The following is a 6414-nucleotide window of genomic DNA, read 5'->3' as shown; positions in this document are numbered from 1 at the left end:
TCTACGCGTATGTCTTCATAAAGTGATAAGATTGCTGCAGAACTCAAACAATACCGACTTATGATCTCCTCCTCACTCATCCCATCTAAAATGGTTCTCTCCCTGTACACACGTGGACTAGGCACCACTTCTGTCCTCTCGTCTCCTTGTCCTCTTCTTCTCCACTCCGTGTAACATAGAAAAATGGTAGCTGCCTTATATATAAACTGTCTGCTAAAGAGAAACTGTTTTGTTTGGTTTGCTGAAGAAAAAGCCATTTTCATTTTTGCTGATGAAAAGCTATTTTTGTTTTGTGTGCTGTATATCTTTTAAGGCTAAATAAAACAGACTTGTCAAGAAACCCACGTGTGTAGTTGCATGTACCCTGCAACACTGTTCCTTTAAGAGTTTACTAGAGGACTTTCCCTTGACACAGCATAACATAAACAGTCATGTGACACGCAAAACATAATAACATTGACAAGTAAGATGTTCTGCCAATAATGAACGTAAGCGGTGACACGATGAAGTGAATAACATCGACACTGTAATGGCAACTAAAGTTTTATTTGGAGCAATAGCACGTAAACACTCCTATAAAGTTATAAGTCCCCGCTCCATTGACTCCATAGATATACAGATGAGCTATTTTTTCTAAGTGCTGTCCCGGCAACCTTGCAGATCCTTCTCCCCTCCAACTTGCCAACTTTAGTTGGCGGAACGAATTGGCGTAGAAATCTCAATTCTAGTGTTTAGAGTCTAGAGATAAGCTGATTGGGGCTACTAGAATACAGCCGATTTAAAAAAGTGGCGAAAGGTACCAATAAGTGGCTTATCGGCACCCGGCTGGCGATAAGTTGTTATCGGGAACCAAAATTGCCGATTTCTACTACTTATCGGCGCTTACTGAATCGGGAAGGCAATTTTGGCGGGAAAATGGCGATAAAAGCCTTATCGGCGCTTACTGCATGAGGCCCTTAGACAGAGCTTTTCAAACGTAATCAATGGGGGAAAGCGAGAATGTTTATTATAGAATGCTCTGATCTGAAGGTATCTAAAACATTCCGTATGGGGTATCTCTTTGTCTGATCCAACTTGTTCAAATGTTTTAATTTTTTTATTTCCCTCCAGATCTCTAAATCTATTAATGCCACATTGTTTCCATATTGAAAAACCGCTTTTAGATATACCCGGAGCCAACTCTGGATTACCCCAAAGAGGGGTCATTAATGAATGTCTATTAGTTAAATTATGTCTAAATTTTGAAATCTCCCAAACCGAAATAGAGTTGGTCATCGAGGATAGCAGAGTGTTAGTCTACTTAAGGACTATTTTTGGAAGCCAAATAATGTGGTTTAGCTCCAATGGGGAGCAAACCTCTCGCTCTAGATCCACCCATTTTTTCAATCCAGGATGGATCTGCCACTGCATAATTTGACATAATTGGGCTGCTCTATAATAGGACAACAGACAAGGTACTGCCAACCCCCCTGTTAGAGGAGCTCTCTTCATAATTGTTCTATTTACTCTCGGTTTCTTATCTCCCCATATAAATTTAGAGATCTCAGACTGAAGCGAGAGCATATCCTTCAGTGTAAGTGGCACCGGTAGTGTCTGGAAAAGGTATAGAATACGTGGGAAAATATTCATTTTAATACTATGTATCCTACCTATCCAGGAGATTTTATATAATGTTGGGATCACACAGCGCTGTTGCCTGGGGGGGGGGGGGGGTGTTGGGGGGGGGTTAATGTTGTGATCACAGAGCGCTGTTGCCTCGGGGGTGGGGGTGGTGGGGGGGTTAATGTTGGGATCACACAGCGCTGTTGCCTGGGGAGGGGTGGGGTGGTGGGGGGGTTAATGTTGGGATCACACAGCGCTGTTGCCTCGGGAGGGGTTAATACCCCCCTCCCCACATGCCCCCCCCTCCGCACAAGCCCCCCCTCCCCGCACATGCCCCCCCTCCCCGGCGCTCCAAGTCACCCCCCTCCCCGGCGGGGGAACAGGCAGTGGCCAGGCAGGCTGCCTCGCGGCGCCGAGTGGCCAAGATGGCGGCAGGCTGGGGGGGTTAATACCCCCCTCCCCACATGCCCCCCCTCCCCACATGCCCCTCCCTCCCCACATGCCGCCCCCTCCCCGGCGCTCCAAGTCACCCCCCTCCCCGGCGGGGGAACAGGCAGTGGCCAGGCAGGCTGCCTCGCGGCGCCGAGTGGCCAAGACGGCGACGGGCTGGGGGGGTTAATACCCCCCTCCCCACATGCCCCCCCTCCGCACATGCTCCCCCCCTCCCCGGCACTCCAAGTCACCCCCCACCCCGGCGGGGGAACAGGCAGTGGCCAGGCAGGCTGCCTCGCGGCGCCGTGTGGCCAAGATGGCGGCGGGCTGGGGAGGGGGGGGGTTAATACCCCCCTCCCCACATGCCCCCCCCTCCCCAGCGCTCCAAGTCACCCCCCACCCCGGCGGGGGAACAGGCAGTGGCCAGGCAGGCTGCCTCGCGGCGCCGAGTGGCCAAGATGGCGGCGGGCTGAAGGACCCCCTTCCTCCCTTGCGGCGCCAAGTGTCTAAGATGGCGGCGGCCGGAAGTAGAGGTGGGGGGGTGGTGTCAGTGGCGCGGAGTTGCGCTGTCCCCGGGGGGGGACGGATGATGTGTTCCCCTTCTGCCCGATCACGGTGGCTGCCTCCCTGCCACTGGGCGCCGCCACTGCTCCCTGCACCTCACAGACCTCAGCTGCGGCCACGTGGGGTGTCCGTTGGTGATGTGAGTATCACACAGCGCTGTTGCTGTGGGGGTGGGGTTGGGGGTGGGAGGGGTGTGGGGGTGTGGGGTGTGGGGGTGTGGGGGGATCAGACAGCGCTGCTGCCTCGGGGGGGGGGGGTGTGCGGTGTCCGTTGGAGAGGTGAGGATGAGACAGTGCGGTGAGGTGAAGGGGAGGTGTATTGGCAGTGTAGGCCGTAAGAGGCGGTGTGAGCGTGCGGTGTGTGTGGTGTTGTGTGAGGGTGTGGAATGTTGCAGTGCTGAAAGCAATAAGACTGGTACCTGATTGTGCAGTTCTGTCGTGGTAGCAGGAGGTCAGGGTTTTCTGGGTTGAGAGCAGTGAGGGTTAGGTGCAAATCTCAGGGTTAGGTGCAAATCTCTCAGAGCAGTGAGGGTTAGGTGCTGGCAAGCGTTCCCAAAGCTCAGTGAGTGAGTGGTGGGAGAGTGTGTCAGTGGTGTAGGTCAGTGAGGGGTGGGACAGTGTGGCAGTGGTGTTGGCCGCAGACCAATGAGAGTTGTGCAGGGGCGGACCGCAGACCAATGAGAGGTGTGCGGGGGCGGGCATGGTGCGGGGCGGGCATGGGCGACCAATGAGAGGTGTGCGGGGGCGAGCATGGTGCGGGGGGCGGGCATGGCCTGAGGCGGAGTGACAGGCCAAAGGTACGATTGTCCCTAGGGACACCAGATATCCAGACAGGCATACAGTGCTTTCAATTATATATTATAAGATTGGGGAAGCAGCCGCTTCCTGTCATTTCTCTCTTAGAGAGATCCAAGGATAGTAGAGAGAAAAGTAAGAAGGAAGAGGGTAGGGGGGAGGGGGAGGGGGAGGTGAGGAGTGGGCAGAGGGGCGGGGTGGGCTCTTATTGTCTCCGGATTTATATGACCTATTTATTCCTTTGCTAATTGTCTGGCCATGCTGACCAAACCTTGTGGAACTAATCTACCTTTTGACTTAACTGTGCCGAGAGGAGTTCCATTAGTCTTACACCTCTGATATGTCTCAGCACTGTCTGCCTGGAAGGGGCGTTTATTTTTTTCCATGCTGCGGCAATCGAGCATCTGGCCGCTGTTAGGACGTGGCTTATCATCTTATTCTCATGGGATTGTAGGCCCTCTATTGGTTTAGACAGCACCAGGGTCAACGGATCGACCTCTATCTCCACCCCCAGGAGTTCTCGTATCATTGTTTGTATCATGATCTAGAACCCCTGAATTTTTGGGCATTCCCACCAGATGTGAGCCATATCTCCTCTGTGCCCACATCCTCTCCAGCACAAATCTGAGGATCCGGGGAAGATCTGGCTCAGCCTACTCGGGGTTAGGTACCAATGGAATAGGATTTTATATATATTTTCTTTTATTGTGGTACAAATTGACGTTTGAGAAGCTGCTTCCCAAATATCCTCCCAGTCCTCCCTATCTATATCTAGGTTTAAATCTGCTGCCCATTTTAGCATATAGCTGTGGTTAGAGTGAGTAGCTTTAATCGCCATTCCCAGATAGACCTCTGAAATCAGGCCTTTGCAATAATAGCCTCTTCTGCATATTTTCTCACATCTTGTTAGTGACGAGAAAGCTGATTTTTTTGTAATTGTTTGTAAGTAATGGCGAATTTGTAAGAAGCTGAAGATTGGGAGGTTAGAGATTTGGTATTTCTTCTGAATCTCATGGAATGGTAAAATCTTACCTTCAGCTACAAAATCATCGGCTATTACCATATTTAGCTCTTTGTATCTCTCAAGGCCCCTTGGAGTACAGCCTGGGGGGAACTCTGGATTATTGATTAAGGGGGTCAATAGTGAGGGAAGAGGAGATGTTAACTCATACTTCCCCTTGTTTCTAGACCATATCTTCCATGTACATCTCATTGCTCCCAGTTTTAATTTCCTGTTAGGGTCTCTCCTCCCCTCTCGGTCCATAACGCGGCTGGGAGAGAGAGAGGACTCGCATAGGCAGACTCAATCCCAAGCCAGCAGCACATGGCTGGATTATTGTTCCACATTATGACTTGCTTTAGCTGGGCCGCCAGATAGTATTTAATGATATCCGGGGCTCCCAGACCTCCGCTTCCTTTTGGTGCTAGCAAGATTGATCTAGCCACCCTTGGTCTTTTATTTCTCCAAATAAATTGGAAGATCCTGTTTTGGATGTTTTTAAGTTCATTTAGTGGGATGTCTATTGGAAGAGTTTGGAAGTAATATAGGAGTCTTGGCAGGATATTCATTTTAACTGTGGCTATTCTTCCTAGCCAAGAAATCTGATATTCGTTCCAGCTCTGGAGGTCTTTTTTAATCTTTTCAAATAGTGGGGGGTAATTATACTGGTATAGGGTTTTATAGGAGCTAGATATCTGTATTCCCAGATATTTAATCCTTGTTGAGCTCCATTTGTAGTTAAAAAAAATTTGTAATAATTTTACTTCGGGTTTTGTCAGTGTAAGATTTAGTGCCTCCGACTTATCCGTATTGATTTTGTAACCTGATATTCTGCCAAATTGATCAATTGATGTTGCAGGTTTGGGAGGGAGGTCAAGGGGTTGGCCAGGGTTAAAATAATATCATCTGCAAAGAGTGATTTTTTTAATTTGTCTCTCCTATTTTTATTCCTTTAATGTTTTCTTCGTCTCTAATTGTAGCTGCCAAGGGTTCTATGGAGAGGGCAAACAGGAGCGGAGATAAGGGGCATCCCTGACGAGTACCATTTTTAATTTGTATAGGGGCTGAGTCTCCTCCTGGGAGTTTCACGATGCCGTGGGAGTTTTATAGAGGGCTCTTACTCCCTCCAAAAACTGGCCCTTAAATCCAAATTTAGTCAATGTTTTGTCTAAAAAATCCCACCTTATTCTGTCAAATGCTTTTTCAGCATCCAGACTCAATAAGATAGCTTTCGTGCCTGAGAGATGTACATGGTCAATAATATCAATGATTTTTCTAGTGTTATCAGAGGCCTGTCTTCCCGAGACAAACCCTACCTGATCTATATGTATTAGGCTGGGGAGGATTGGAGTGAGTCTATTTGCTAGTATTTTACTAAAAAGTTTTAGGTCCGAATTAAGAAGGGCTATGGGGCGATAGTTACCACATTGTAATGGGTCTCTCCCGTCCTTGTGGATGACGGCTAGGTTTGCCTTGGACATAGATGTCGGGATGGCCTCTCCATCTAGGAACGAGTTAAATACATCCAGCAAATATGGTGATAATATCATCTTAAATTTCTTATAATACTGATTTGAGAAGCCATCTGGGCCTGGCGTTTTACTCGCTTTCAGTTGGGCAATAGCATCTAATAGTTCCTCTTGAGTTATGTCTTTATTTAATTCCGAAGCATTGCCTTCTGACAGTTCAGGGAGCTTACATTTTTCTAGATATTTAGAAATAGCTTCTAAACCTGATGCTTGGTTCTTCGGGAAATTTAAGTTATATAGTTTATAATTGAAATCTGAAAACTCTTTTCTATTTGCTTCTCATCAAATGTTTTTTCTCCAGCCTTAGTTTGGATGGCTGAAATCTGAGATTTGGTTCTTAGACCTCTTAATTTGGATGCTAATAGCGATCTGCTTTGCTTCCCTTATCGTAGTATTTTTGTTTTGTCCACCTTAATGCTCTCTCCACCTCGTCCAGTTGGACCTGTTTAAGTTCAGAGCTAGTTTTGTCCAATAGTTTGAATACTTTTTTAGA

Source organism: Ascaphus truei, chromosome 3 (genome assembly GCF_040206685.1).
Source record: "Ascaphus truei isolate aAscTru1 chromosome 3, aAscTru1.hap1, whole genome shotgun sequence".
Taxonomy (NCBI): domain Eukaryota; kingdom Metazoa; phylum Chordata; class Amphibia; order Anura; family Ascaphidae; genus Ascaphus; species Ascaphus truei.
The sequence above is the reverse complement of the archived record's forward strand: the minus strand, read 5'-3'. Positions refer to the sequence as shown.